This window comes from Cavia porcellus, unplaced genomic scaffold (assembly GCF_034190915.1).
Source record: "Cavia porcellus strain 051 isolate PalLab524CR breed Dunkin Hartley unplaced genomic scaffold, mCavPor4.1 scaffold_7, whole genome shotgun sequence".
Classification (NCBI taxonomy): domain Eukaryota; kingdom Metazoa; phylum Chordata; class Mammalia; order Rodentia; family Caviidae; genus Cavia; species Cavia porcellus.
In genome coordinates, this window is record NW_026947490.1 from 41,594,697 (window position 1) to 41,610,587 (window position 15,891).

The 15,891-nt window shown below is 45.9% G+C and overlaps 1 protein-coding gene across 19 annotated transcripts in view; it reads right to left on the reverse strand.

Moving 5' to 3' along the window:
• Positions 1-15,891, reverse strand: part of Znf536 (zinc finger protein 536) — a 432,561-nt gene that overhangs the window by 366,767 nt on the left and 49,903 nt on the right. For 15 of the 19 annotated variants that reach the window (XR_010048780.1, XM_063253411.1, XM_063253418.1 and 12 more), the window contains one exon: positions 11,519-11,587. The exons of the other annotated variants lie outside the window; for them this stretch is intronic. The gene's annotated coding sequence lies outside the window, so the exon portion shown is untranslated. The remainder of the gene's footprint in view (positions 1-11,518; positions 11,588-15,891) is intronic. 19 annotated transcript variants of the gene reach the window in all.

The window sequence follows — 15,891 nt, forward strand, 5'->3', positions numbered from 1 at the left end:
GACTTGGCTCCTAATTTGTGAGGATATGTCTTTGATTTCTAGTGGGAGCTTGGAGTTAGCCTGCTATTCTCTAGGGAAGGAAGACTGCAGTCAGTCAAGTAAAGTTCCTTGAAGAAATGCATGGGATCAACCTAAGAGTGCATTGTGCAAAGCCAGGGACTCCCACGCTGGCACCTGACCCCTTATGCCAGATTCTGTGCATTAAAGGACTGCCCTGGGCAGAATTTCCTGTTCCTGTTACACAGTTACACCTTTACCTGTGACACCAGTGTCTCTACAAATGCTAATATTCGCAGGTCTCAATCCTTCAAAGAGAGAAGGTTAGTTATACACTGATGTGACACTGTAGAAAGCATGGAGCACCTACCCATTCTTGGGAGGCAGTGCCTGTGTCTGTGCTGGAGGACAGAGTGATCTCTCTGGTGAGTCACAGCTTCATTCACGAACATGTCAGCCATCTGACTTGAGCAGTTTTTTATTTAAGTTCAGGAATAAAGCCCTCAAGGGTTCAAAAAAAGAGTGGCTTAGGATCAAGCACATTCTATTAAGAAAGGCACCTAGCAGACATTCAGTTAAACCAAATGTAACTTTCCCCCACAAATCGCTGCCGGGGGTACTAAGAGATCATGTAATTGCATTGAGGAAGATTTGCGGAGATTTCAGTATCAGGTGTCAGAGCGAACACAGTATTTTCCACATCAGTGTTTCATTAAATCCATCTAGCTGCACCTTGAAGATGGAACACAGACAAACCAAAGGGAAGACCCTCGTGCTTGATGTTGGACTGAGCTCAGGTCACTTCTGAAGATGTCTCAGGGAGGACCCTCACAGCCAAAGCACAGGGAAGCAGCATAGAACTGGCCCTGAAAGGGCTGTCCTGGCTGAGACCTTGAACTTGATTTTGAGCTATCTCCAATACCCTATCAATAAGCTATATTTTCATTTTCTCTGTTATCAACACCAACCAGCAGCCTTTAGGTTCAAGTCACATCAGGAAACAGAGGACAAACTTTAGGATGACAACAGGTGGGTCAAATGACGGCTAAACGGTGCTGCTGTCTTCTCCACCAACAGGACCAGATGCCACTCAGAAAGCCATATGCTCATTTTTACCTCCTTCCTCCAAGTAGAGAGGCTCCCAACCCCTGGACCAAGTGTGCTGTGTGATCAGGGAAAAGAACACAAAGTCTTGGCAAGAACCTGCTATAGTGAACACAGTCCTAGTCTCTAAGGGACCCTGGAGCAGAGACCAAGCCACAGAATCGGAACTGGCCTTGGAGAGATCTATCCTCCCCTCTCAGTGGCTGATGCCCAGAATGTCCTTTCAGGCACTTCTGCTCTATCAAGGGCCAAACAGCAGGGCCTCACCCAAGAGGTGCCTCAGTGCCCAGTATCCCCCAGGAAGACTTGGACAACTGGGTTTTGATCAATCATCTCCAGAGACATTCCCAAAGGGTTCTGTCACAGAGCCCTGTCATCTGCTCAAGCAATGGACACATACACATGGACAAAGTCTTCACTCTCAGATTCCTACCAACCCCTGCAGCCTCACCAGCAGGCGACCTAGACATCCAATGCTCGCCATGGGACTGGGATAATGGGAGGACTCATTTCATGAGGTTGCTGCAAAAACTAAATGAGATCAATGAGGGTGGTGCTCCATGCTCATAGTCATTAGGGACCAGCAGCTGTACACAGGACATGCCCCGTGAAGCCCCACAACAGGTGTGAGCACTACGTGTAAGAGGTGGCCATGAACCCAGCATGCGCACCAGCTGAAGGACGGGTAGGGAAGAGGGGCCAGAATGGTAACATATGGCATCAAGGATGACCAAGGGTCCTACCTGGTTTACCTCTCGATTGAAGAATGCTCACTATCTCCATGATTAAAAGTTTTGGTTTTACTTAGAGATTTTTAAACATTGTTTTCTACCCACAAGTCTTTCCCATGAAAGCTTACCAAAGCAGACATAAAACAGACACACACAAAGCGACTCTGGGTAGAGGGTCTAGAGGTCCTGGACCCCAGCTTCCTCTCCCTCCAGGACTCTGTACCAAGTTAGTCAACTGTATTAGATCAGTGGTTCTCAAAGTGGGGTCCCAGGGCTGGCAGCTCCGGCACTGCTTTGGAACTTGTTAGAAATTCAAATTCTTACACTCTAGCTCAGGCCTTCTGAATCAGAATCGGATGTGTGGTCCAAAGTCATTTTTTCACAAACCTGCCAGGAGATTCCGAGCCCTGCTTCAGTTAGATATTCACTGCCCTATGCCAGGGTTCGTGCCCCAGGTACATATGAACTGGGTTCTCCCAATTCCCAAAACCTCCACAGGGAGACTCACAATCTGATTGCCTGGGGTGAGGCCCGGACATGGTTGGGCCTTAGAAGCTCCCCAAGTAATTGTAACTCAGTAGCCAACAGAGAAATGCCCACTTAGGGCCTTGTTGCTCAAAGTGTGGTCCAAGGACTGCCAGCTTCAGCTTCAAGGAGTCTGCTGCACACGCAGAAACTCTCTCCTTCTCCAAACCTACTGAACCAGAATGCGCGGGCTACCAAGATCCCACGGGCTTTGCATGCATGATCCTAACACCTTTATCTAGGTCATTCTGTATAAGAACTTAAAAGAATCTTAGACACTATAAGGTCCAAACAACTTACTTGTCAGGTGGAAATCTGCAGCTGTATTAGCCAGAAACTTCTCAGGGTCACCTAAGTGGATGGCAGCAGACTTAAGGTAGCAAATTTCTAACAAGTTCCATCAAACTGTGAAGGCAGTGACCAGCTACCTTTCTTTAGGATCAGCCCTCCTTTCCACACCTACACAGTCCCCATCCAAGCAGGCTCCTCTTTCTTTCAGCCTTCAATCCCTGGGGCTTCAGAGAAAAGAGTTGATGGACCCACCAAAGGAAGCAAGAGCTAGACTAGTCTGCAAACCTCAAAACTTTCAGAATACTGAACTGACATCTTGTTACTGATAATATTTGGAATGTCACATTCATTGGAATCATGTTTAAACACACAGCACACACTGGGGCATTTAGAGGAGAAAAAGAAATTTAGTGAATGATTTCAACACATGCCATATCTAAGTTTTTTATTATCAATATTATCTCGTTATATTTTGTTAAGGAACAAAAATCACTCTGTAGAGTTCAGCTGACTCATAAGAGTATCATTTGATGTTATTAACTATTTTCAGGCATGAAAACATGTAAACACATGGAAAACTTCATTATCTTCTTTGTAGTATTACAGAACAGAAATAAATATGACTTCAGATAGAAAATATTCACACATGCACTCTACCATAGCTTCTCCAACAAATATACACACATGCATGCAAGCACACATGCACACCCCACCTCTCCAGTCAGAGTCCTTTTCCCTCGGGATAGAAAGAGCCTCAACCCTGAGGGTCACATACCATGGTAAGGATTCAAACCAGGGACCCTGGATAAAAGCTGGGCAGCTCGTTGGCAAGAGAGACTCAAAAGGGGGTGGTCAGAGCCAGAAGCAGCAAAGCCAAAGTCAGAAGAGTTTGTGGATCATGTTACCACCACCTCTTGGGGTACTGGGCAACCACTGTCTACTACCAGGCCAAGGCACAATCTTACATATTTGAACTGAGAATAAGGTGGGGGGGGGCCTCAGACATAGCCCTAAAGCACATGGGCATTAGACATCACATATTTTTCCACTTAATCTTAGGCACAAAATAGCTACCAAGCTCATTCATTTCTCAAATATTTACCAAGTACCTATTAGGTGCGGGCTCTGTGCTTGAAGTGGTACTGTGAATGTCCAAGGATGAGACTCAGAATTCAAAGGCACGGCTGTCTTTCTTGCAATGTGCTAACATGCCGATCACATTATCATCCTACAACTCAGATTATCATACTTTCTTTTGTGTAAGATGAATTGAGCCAGAAAGCTGTAAGGGTAAGAGTCCAGCTCTGCCAGACTTCAAACCACAGCCAAAAGTTCATGAAAAACACTGTTGTGCTTCCCACTGCGACCGTGTGAAGCCTATTGTTGAAATGCAGTAGTTACTGGGGGGAGGTGTCATGCGTTCCCAAACAATGTCTTTTTCCTGAAGTGAGCTCAAGGCCAACCATTCTCTGGGCCCTCAACATCCTTTAAGTACTGGAGATTGATAGGCCAGTTCCATAAGGCACACAAATACGTAAAGTCAACTAAGACCTTCTGTGACTTGAGGAAAGAACAAATAACTATCCATTCTTTGTCCTCTGTATCAAGAAATATCAGAAGGTTCCTGGTACCAAATCCACACACCCTGGTGAATGGAGACCATCAAGGAGAGAAGGAAGCAGCTTCTTACTAACAGCCCTGTGCCAAAGGACCTGTGAGCCAGAAGTAAGGCAGAGTGAGTGCCCGAGATGGGCTCTGAGCAACAGGAGAGCAGAGCTCTACATTCCGGTAAAAGGAATGGGGTCCAGCAAAGGAAATCCATGCTAGGATTCATCACCCCAAAGCACATATAAGTAAAAACAACAGGGGGGGGGGGTGATCAGCTCACACATTCCCTGATTTTCTTTCCTCTCAATTATGGAAATAGTTCACTTTTTTAGTGCAAGAAGTTATTGATTGGCTTAGCTCTTGTACTAGTGCTGAGGAAATGCTGCACACGTAAGCAGGCCTGCACCCTGAAACCATCACCTTCTGCCACAGAGAGGAAGGCTTTGCCAGGCAGTGCGGAGTGTGGGTCTCAGAATTTACATGTAAGAAATAACAGGGCTGTGGATGTAGCTCAGTGTTAAAAGGCTTGCCCTTACACACACACACACACACACACACACACACACACACACACATGAAACAGAGGCTCTGCTTACCATTGCCCCCTTCCATCTTCATGCTCTCTCTTTCAATTTACTACTTCTTCCAATGACATCATATTTTAATATAGCTGCAATTTTTTCTGAACCAGGATCTAACTTCAAGTTTGTTAATAACAACAAAGAAAAAAATAAAACAAACAAACAAACGAAAGCAATTTCCTAGATATGTTACACATACAAGTGGCTCAGCTTTGCTAAGCCTCAGTTTCTCTGTAGAGCAGACTGCTCAGCAGAGTAAAGGGTAGAAAGCTTTTATCATAGACCTGGGTGGGCAAACAGTTCTTGTAAGGGGTCAGACGATCAATCTTTTAGGCTTTGTGGCCATATGGGCTCGATCCCAGTGACCTATCTCTGTCATGACAGCATGAAAACATCCACAAAAAGATGTCAGTGAACACAGGCCAATACAAGGGTCTGTATGCCAAGAAAACTTTATTGATCAACATTGAAATTTGAATTTCATACAATTTTCATATATCATTAACTTAAAAATTTTTTAGTTATTCAAAAACATAAAAATAGGCAGAACCACAATAAGAACCACCTCACAACCATTAGGATAACTAGTATTTATAAAAATGAACAGTAATGTATTGATCAGGAAGTTGAGATATCAGAACCCTTGTGCACTGTTGATAGCCACAGCAAATGGTGCAGCCTCATGGAAATGAGGATGTCACTTGCCCAAAATATTAAAAGTAGAGTGGCTATATGACCCATCAGTTTCACTTCTGAACAAATATCCAAAAGAACTAAGAGTTGAGTCTTGAAGAAACATATGAACCCTGGTCACAGTAGCATTATCCATGTAAATTACATTGGTGGGAGCAATCCAAGTGTCTCACAGAGGATGAATGGATAGCCAGAATGGGACATCATCTCCCAGTGAAATACTATTCAACCTTAAACAGAAGAGAATCTTCTCCCCATGAATGAATCCTGAGGTTATTACATTTGGCAAAGTATACCACCCCCAAAGGACAAATATTATATGGTTCCACTTGTATGAATGAAATACTTCCAATATTCAAATGCAAAGATATAGTCAGTAAAATAATGAGTGCTAGGGAGGGGAGAGATATGGAGTTGCTGCATGAGTGTAATATTAGAGTTTGAGAAAATCAAAATTTTCTGGAGTTAGTGGCGAAGTTTGCACAGCAGTGTGAATGTCAATAATGTCTCGGACTATATGCTTTAAAATGATCAAGAGCACAAGTTTTATGTTATATGTATTTCACCATGATTTTCCTTAAATTTTAAATGTTAGAAAAAGCAAAAGGAAAAAAATATCTGGGCACAGTGATGCACATGTGTAAACCCAGCACTCTGGGAGGCAGAGACACGAGGATCTCAAGTTTGAGCCGTACCTGGGCAACTTAGTGAAATTCTATCTTAAAATTTTTTAAAAAGGGCTGGGGACATAGCATGATGCAAAGCCCTTGGGTTCAGTCCTCAGTGCAGCAAAACAAAACAAAAATAAAAAACAGTCCTCCTGCTGCATGTGAGCCACAGACCACAGCTGACTAATACATGGCCCGGGGGCATCAGAGGGGCCTAATAAGCTAACACCCCACACACAGGCAAAGGAAAACAAGCAGAAGAATTCTGGAGTTACATTGTGCAAAAGGGGTTCAGAGGGGTTCAGACACTTCTAAGATTTACTCCAAGTTGTTTTTATTTTTCGGTTTTTTTGCCAAGAACTTACTTTGGGGCTAAAAACTCATCTGAGCATAGACAAAGATGCATCCCGAGGTTTACAATCCAATTCTTTCTTCTTGTCCGCTGCTGGTCAAGGGAAGCCGGCCCAAGCATGTTTCAGGCACAGGCCAGGTGCACTTGGGTAGCCACGGGCCACGGATGAGAGCGCGGCCAGGCCGCTTAGGCGTTCACAGGGCTCCTACACTAAGGTACACCCTCCTTGGAGTGGTCAGTGATCTTGTCAGGGACAGAAAAGTTCAATGACTACAAGGGTGAGTTTAATTATATGTTGTCGCTGACTAGCCGTGGTTACGATGGTACAATTACACATGTAATTTATCAGCAAGATACTTGCATACATAATAAACCAAAAGCAAAACATTAAATTTCAGTAGAAGCTAAAAATATAAAACTGGGCCATGATGCTGGGCAGCCTTGCTTGCGAGGGGATGCCGTGCGTGTGCGTCTCCTCCCTTGCTGGAGCAGGCAGTTCCCTCCCACCATGACCACGTGGCTCTCATCCCAGGAATGCACTCCCCAAACACCAAACAAATCCCCAATCCTCAGTGGTATGTCAACAGTGTTCCTTCACAAAGAGAAGGGATGGGGAAATTGGCTTTAAGAAACTCACCACCCTTTCTGATGTCCTCTGAACTTGCTAACCAGAGTCCCCAGGGCTTCTGGGGAGACCACATGCTTGGCAACAGCTTGGGGTTCCTAGCCCTGGTATGAGCCCGCAGGGTGCGGGAGAGAAGCTAATTATCTGAAAATGGTATATACTTGAATAAAAATGGGGAAAAGGCAAAAAGATGACTAAACAGAGAAAGTGAAACTAATAACAGTGACATACTTTTTATTAAATGCCTGCTTACAGCCAGGCATTGTTTTAAATGCATCACACAGTGTAACTGATCGCACTCCTAAATTACAGAAGAAAAAACTGAGATGTAAGTACCCAGACACATGATCATGGAGTTTGTGAGCAGAAGAACCAGACTTCCAATCCGGGGAGCCTTTGCATTCGCTATAGGTCTCCAGATTAGAGCGAGTGGCAGCTAATTTATTTCCCTCTCTTCCTTATTATTTTCTCACTGGTACTGCTGTGATGTCCATTGGGCAATAATTTAAAAGTCAAAGATGCAGTGACTTGGACCATTTCCATCACTGAGACTAAGTGTCCCAACAGATGAGCACACTGTACACACCATGGCTGGGTTTGGGAATTCCACTCCTTGAGGTCTCCTCCTGTCTCCTAATGGTAGCTGATCCCAATAGTGAGTACTGGCCAGTCCAGAGAGAGCAAGTACGCCACGTTTGAAAGGGATACACTCTAAACACATGAAATATACTGTAAAATACAGTCCAGTCAGAAGGCAGATGTCCAGTCAAGGAGATGAAAGATCTTCTGAGTCTCATGAATTCCGCATCCATGTTCTACTTTGAAAAAGGTCACCTTCTCCCACTCTGCTTTTACGTCTTGAGACCCAGTCATCTGTGTACATGCACTTAAGATTTTTTAATATATTTTTAAAGCGCAGTATTCTTCCATTTATATGGATCGCCTAATGCAGTCTCAGATAGTTTATTCTATTTTAAAAAGCTAAATTGAAAAGAGGAGATAAAGAGCATGTCTTGCTATAACTGACCATATTGAATTGTAAAAGATGTTTTGAGACCAAAGAGTAAGGAAACAGTAAAAGTGGTATTTAAATTGGACCACTGGGGCCAGTATTCTAAGGTTTATAGTATGACTTCAGATAGAGTTCCATCTACCCACTCATGAAATCAACCGTCCATCCATTCACATCACCCTTCTACCCATCATCTATCCAACCACCAATCCATTGACCCACCCATTCAACAATCCATCTACACATCCATCCATTGGTCCATTTATCATTCATCCACACATGCATACACCCATTCAACCACCTATCCACCTGCCCTTCCATCCATTCACTCATCCAATCACCCAGCTAGCTAGCCACTCACCCACCCATCCACCTACCCACTCTTTGAGAACATACTATGTATCAGCACCTTCCAAAAACTAGGAAAATAACATTGAACAAAACGCAAAAGCCTTTTAGTCACACTGGGCTTATACTACAATGGGGGGAGAGAAACCAAAAATGTGTAAAAAGGAATGGGTCACCAAAAAGCTTCATGTACCAAACATTACAACATATTCGAAATCTTCCTAACCCAAAGGTAAATTGGATCCATTCACTCATTCGTTGTTATCATCAAAGATCAGTTGTAAAAACAAACAAGAGCATCTCATATGGAAAATGTTAATCGTACAAAAATGTATTCCAATGTGGCAGAATCATCTGAGGATAAATACTGCTGGAAATATTTTTATGACAAAAGCTTTATTTCTCATCTTCTCTATCTTTGATTTAAATATATACATGTATGTGGGTGGACACACATTGACTCAAGTATTTCAATATAAATTTTGTATTCAAAATACTTTTCCTGATTTCAGTTGATTGCATATTTCGAGCCAATGTTGCAGCAGTAATTTTTGTTCTGAATCAAAAACAAGGCGATTCTCTCTCTCTCTCTCTCTCTCTCTCTCTCTCTCTCTCTCTCTCTCTCTCTCTGTCACCTGCCATGCTTAATGACCCTCCTTCCTCCCCAACCTACCCTCTAACCTAAGAAGCCCAAGTATTTAAGCTGCTTTCAGAGCTGAGTGGTATCAAGGGCCAAGCCTGTTTCTTCCCATTTATTTTTCTGCTGAAGGTTTCTGAAGTTGTGGGGGCTGAGGTGCAGGCTAAAGCCACATCATCACAAAGGCACCAGGATAGAAGGACAAACCTTCCCACTTTGATTTGAGTGTGTAATTGTTTGAATACATCTCCCCAGCACTACAATAATGTCTGCCTTGCTTGACACAGATTTTAAAGCTCTTTTGAAAAGGTGGAATGTTATCAATCACAAGCATGATTATAATGGGATTTAAGTGGAAGAAACTAAGTCCCAGGCCTTCGCTCGGGCCAGACTCTAAGGTAGAGGAGGAGGGAGAATGAAGTAAAAGGACTGTATTTGAACTAAGAAAAGGAAGCAATGTGTACCATCATTCACACTGTCTCTTTCCCGAAGCCAAAGGTGCCCAAGGAGTACCAGGAAACTCTGGAACTCTGATGGGAGTTCTGCCATGTTAAGCATACCTGCCTGTGTTGTTTATCACATAGTGGTTCTCAAGCAAGTGCTGCTTGGGCCTCCCGGGGAACATCTGGTGATTTCCAGAGACATGCTAGTTGTGACAGTGAGGGAAAGGAGTATGCTCCTGGCATCTGGTGGGTAAAGGCCAGGGAAGCTGCTAAACATCCTGCAATGTACAGCACAGCTTCCTCAGGCCAAGATGTAGCCAGCCCCAAATGCCAATAATGCGAAAGCTGAGAAATCGCACATCAGACCTGGACCAGGTAGAGATAACAGCACAGGAGGAAGGGAAGAGTGGGTCCGAGAGGGGCATTTCCGGGGAAGTGGTTTGACACTACTTCTACCCGCTCTGCCGTGCCCTCTGTCTGCCAGCAGATTCAAGCAAGTGACAGAAGAGAAGACACAGGACCAGGAAGAAAAGCGTCTTTGAGGCAAAGTACTTACTCCTTTCCCCTTTGTCTAAAAACACACCTTCTTCATTGTAAGTCAAAAGGACTGGAAACCCAGCAATTTTTTTTTTTTCTTCAAGGCAAAACAAGCTTGGCCCAACAAAAACAAAATAATCTTCCTGGTGGATCACTGGGACTGTCAAACCTCTTGCCTGACAAATCAGGACGGTGCCTTACAGATGTAAAATTCACCCATCAAGCCCAATCACACACCAGGATTACTAAGGCAAAGAATTGTGAATTTCATTAAATATGTTAAAGGGGAAAAATCAGCTTTGAAAAATAGTAATCCTGTCTTTCAACAAAAATATTATAGGAAGCTATGAATTTGGTAGATCCGAATAGGATGTTGGTACATGTTTTACTAAGGTAATATAATGGCACACTATTATTAGATCACATTAATCATTACTGTGCCAACGGCACTGACAGCCGCACTGAAAAGGATTGAAAGGCCTGGTAATGGATATAAATTACCCATTGTGTGATAAAAGGATTTTTACTAAGAAGGTAAGAATAAAACAGCAAATTTCTAATATAACTGTTGTGTAAAAACCAAAATAAAAGTAATCCACGGTCAGTAATATCCACAAAATCAGAAGTAAGCACTTTTCCAACAAGATAAAGTCACAATAAAAAATATATATTCAGTATGATATAAAATTAATTTCTGAGTGCATAATGCCACTATCAATTTCCCTGGTTTATGTAGTGACCCGAGAGACCCGTGGTCAGGCAAAGGTGGGCTCTGCTAATTAGTTCTGAGGCTGAGGTCGCCAAGAGATTGGGTGATCTCCACACAGCCACCTCAGTATCAAGTGTATGCACTGCTCTTCCTTCTGCATTTTATTTCCAGCTATCATTGGTTCTTGTGATGGAATCCACTCCATCACTGACTTAGTGATCATGAGTCTGACAGAGATGACAAACCCCAAGGTGCTCTGGGACAGGTGTCCCCCAAGACTGGGCTGGCCCTGCGAACCACATGGCAAGTGACGGCGGAATGGCACGCAGGTGGCCCTTACATAGGGCCTGACAGCAATGCAAGATGTCACACAGGAGCCACCCTCGTGGTGCTTTGCTCTTCAGGTGGCCCCATGCTGAGCCTCATGTGAAGCTTAACATCACATGTTCGTCCCCCTGGAACCTGTAAACCTCCCTGAAATCTGAGTCTGGGAGTTTCTCCACAGCACACTCAGCCCTGACGTAAAAGAGAGCACCTGGTGGACCAGACTCACTCAACATAGGGCCTTGGAACCCCACAGAAAGCAGCCTGACTTCCCTCCCCCAGCCCTCAGACTCACGGACAGACATTACAAAACTATATAGTGAGGGTGCTTACCAGCAAGTCTTAAAGTAATGTAGCTCCCTCCTGGGTGCAGAATATTCTTAAAGCCGAGGTGGTCAGGAACTGCAAAAATAAGACCTGTTAGAAATTCTAGACGTCAAACCTACACACATCCCTAAGACGCACACAGCATTCATCCAGCAATTTGCTGGGTTAAAAATATTAGATAGCCCCACTGCCCCAATTCTTTGAGATATTACAAAATAGAAACTATGTGACCTTTGCTATAATGAACCACATTTTCTCAGCTTCTTTTCAGAGGGAAATTGCCACCTGAAAAAAAGGAGAGGGGGCTTCTAACTATCTTTACCCTAGATGGGACAAGAGAAAATAAGAGAAATAAGGCTCACTGGCACATGCTCACCCTTCCTTGGAACTCTGAAAATGAGGAGCTGTGGAAGTACAGATGGGATCTTGTTTTCTCCCTGACTTACAGAGCTCTTTACAATACCTCCAAATTCCACACAAATTTCAATGGGCCAAGCATGTTCAGTGATCGGGGAAGTACTCAGTGGATCCAAAACGAGAATCTGAAACCGATAGGCTTAGGGATGTTGTGTTTGGCACCAAAACCAAGACCAGGAAAGTATCAGCCAGCTAGATTTTCTACTTTTCTAATCTGTGTTGAAATGAAATGAGTTCCATGTAGATAATGTCTTCTCTTGGGACACGCAAGGGTACAATAAGACCCCTCGTTAGAGTTGTCCACAGTGGCTCCAGAGCCATCGGCTGGGTGGTCAAGGCCACTCAGCAGCCTGTGAGCTCCAGCCCACTCCTCATCCAGTGTACACTGGACTCTGAATTGTTTTGCCATCTTACAGAAGGGACTTTATGGGGAGGCAAAGTCCTCTTTTCCTTGGTTGTGTTTTACTGAACCCAAAGTTGTACATTTGGAGTACAGAAGTAGAATAGGGTCAAGGGTGCTGCTCTATAAGTGAGAATTTGTGAGGTGGGCTGCAGGATCTGTGGCAGCAGCCTCAGCCCACGAAGTTTAGACCTCAGCCTGCCGCTTTGGAAACATTCCATCCAAGGGTTGGGGATACAGCTCAGTTGCACGAGCACCTGCCTGGCAAGCATGAGATTGTGAGTTTGATTCTCAGTACCAAAAAAAAAAAAAAAAAAGGAAAGGAAAACACTCCATTTCTGACAACCTAAAAGGTATTAGCTGAGTGCACTCTAGAAATGTTTTCTCAAATGCCACAAGGATGTCACCTTTGTAAAGAAATTTCCATTCACCTGTCTTGAGCCATAAGGCAAAAGTTTGTATCTCAAACTCCCCTGCAGTCAAAACTACTTTTCTGTCTCTCTCTGTCTCCCTGTCTCTCTCTTTTTCTCTGTCCCCCACCCTCCTATTTTTCTTCTGTCTTTCTTCTTGCCTCACTCAGATTACATTTTGCATTTTGATTTTCTCTGTATCATGAAAATCTAAAGAATAAAAAGCAAATACTCCACAACACACTTCGTGAGGTTCCATGTCAACGCTGAACAGAGCAAGTCCCCAGTCCCTAGCTGGCTCTCAGAAAACTTATCTGCTTGCTCCCCATACTACTTATATTTAGGGAGGGGGTGCAGAAGTGGGAAATGCAGACTGGGATTTTATAGCCAGGCTCATGGCTTGCAAAATTCTAGGACGATTCTCCAGGGGCTGTTCACTCAGAAGCTTTGTGAATCCCAACGACAGAACATAGGGAGGGCGTTTGCACCCAGGAAGCCATGCACCAGGTTGTCCTCCAGCATCCTGCCATGGATCAGAACATTACCCACCATCTCTACATGGCTGTGTAGCCATGATAGGACAAACCCTCTGCCCTGAATCAAGAAGGGCCCAGCACCAGCCTTATGGCTGTGCCCACCCACTGCTTAGGGGCTACCCAGAGTTGGCTGACCACAGCAAAGGCGCTGTCAGCCCAACATTAGCAGGAGGCTGCAGGGTGAGGCCATAGAGGAGCCCTAGGGAAGGAAATTGAGTTAGTTGCATTGGTGCCTTTCTGAGCCTGTCTAACGAGGAGGAGCTTCTGATGTCTGATGTCGTTAGAGTCACTGTAGGTCGGGGAAAGGTGACAGCATCAGACCTCTGATGCTGTCTAGATTCAGGGCTGGGAGAAAGCAAAATGCCAGTATAGTAATTCTGTCTTCCTCGATGAAAGAAACCACTATTTCAGTGCAAGTAAGTGACTCGCATTTAGCGATAACACAGTCAGGGGCATCACCCGAAGCTAGACATGAGTGCTCCTGTCACCCAGCCTCCCATGGAGACTCCATGCTAAGGGGACACAGGGAAGAAAGGACACCAGGCAGACATTGCCCTGGTGCAGCTACCACCAGATCAAAGGACGAAAGCAGGAAGTACATTCCAAAGGCACAGAAAGTGGGGCATAGTCAAGAGGTGTGGGTGGATGGCAGTCTTCTCCCCCCAAAAGATAACTTACTTCCGAGCAGGAAGTCCCGCCCACTCTAAAGGGCTCACCCAGCTTTCTTCTCCTTCAGAACACAGGTGTGGCACATACACGTAGCCATCCTCAGCCACTGGCACCTGAGTGTGGGTGAGGATAGGTGACTCACAGACTCTCCGCCTGGCACGTGGCCTCTCCCTCCCAGAGGACAGAGCTGCCAGAGGAGGACAGCGCTGGTTCCGCATTCTGCCGGCCCACCCAGGGAACAGCGCTGCATACAGAGGGTGAGTACTGCTTTGCTAGCAGAGCACGGGGACCGGCTGTATGGGCTGCACTGTGGGCATCCTCTACTCCAGGGCAGGTCAGAGCTGCCCAGGCCACCTCCCACTTCCCATCTTGGTCTGCGTCCCCCAAATCTTCCTGCCTTCCCTCCACTGTCCCTCCAAAGTCTCTCTCTGTCTTCCTCTCCCTCTCCATCCCTCCCAGTTTCCCATCCTCCCTCTCAGCTTCCCTTCCTTGGAGGGGCCTGAGAAGGGCTTTGGGCCCTAAGGAGTCCCTCTTCTCCCCTCCCTGCCCCAGCGCCCTGTGCTCCCTACCCTCCCCCAGCTAAGGTCCTCTCTGGAAAGCAGCATTCAGGACCCCTCCGCTCTGCTTCTGCAGAACCTGTCTCTCCCTGGAACCTTCTCTCTTGTCCAGAACCTTTCTCTCTTTTCCAGGCTGAGGCACCTGCTGTGCTTCCTCCTTGAACCCCAGTCCCTCTCAAGGTCCAGTCTGCCAGCCTTCCCCATCTCTTGCTGTCAGCCCTGCCTCCTCCAGGGCTCATGGTTCCTGGTGCCTCGTTTTTGACAGCAACCTTGTCTGCTCCTGTGTAGCCAGCCAGACTGGTCACACCACAAGGAATCCCTGTTCCCCACAGCAGCTCTGATGCCCCCAAGCCTATGGTAGAACCCTGCTGCAAAGATGGGATGCTCCTGCAGTCACTTGGGCTCTCCTTAAGGAGCCTGCATTGAATCCACAGACCTGTCCCTTAGGTCACTTGTCCCACATGCCACACCATGGCAACTTAATAGTGAGGGCCTTAATAGTGACAAGTTAGATCCCTAAGACCCTGCCACTCACTAGGTGCCATGCTGCGGGACACGGGCTGTACCTAACCCACTGGCTCTGACATGGAGTTGGGGATCAGGAAGGATGCTGGAGTCGAGAGCGGGCAACAAAGGAGGTGAGGATGGGAGGACGGAAGAAAGAAACAGGTCTGGGAAACAAAAGGCCAGTGGAAGGGTGCACAGTAAAGACAGAAGGATGGATAGAGAGAAGAGACAGGGGACACTTGATGGGAGAAGGGGAAGAAAAGGGAGGAAGGAAGGGAGACTAGGAAGCTGCAGACTGGGCTGGGAGACAGGGAAGAAGGAAGGCTGGCCCCACCTCCCCCTCCTGGGTCTTGTCCCCCACTCCCCTTTCCCCTGTGTCCTGTCTATGGAGAGGCAGGTATGCTCTTAGAGAGATGGAGAACCACTTTCCCTGGAAGCACTTGGGTAGCAAGCACTATCACAGAGGAGTGGGGGACAGTGTGGAAATGGGGAACCAGGAGCACTACTTCCCATGCAGAAGAGTCGGGTAAAAAGGACTAAGAAAGAGCCAGACAGTGCCTTTAGGCCTCGCCCAATGAAGGGTGGGTGGACAGCTCCAGAGATGAGACATTTCTGGTGGCCAGGGACCTCGGCCCAGATTACACCTGCAGGCTCAGGCTGCAGACCCAGGGATGCTGCTGAGCTCTATTAAAGTGCAGGATGTCCTCAAGCACACGCAGCCCGGGATTCCACTCCATCCCTCCCAAGTGCTGAGTCCCTCTTGCAAACCAGAGCTCGACACCCTCAGGTCAACCGTGAACCAGGGCCCTGCCTAAAATGGGACTCCCTCAAAATGGATTTGGAAGTTCTGTTCCCCAGCAAAGTGACTCTCTTGGCCTCAAAG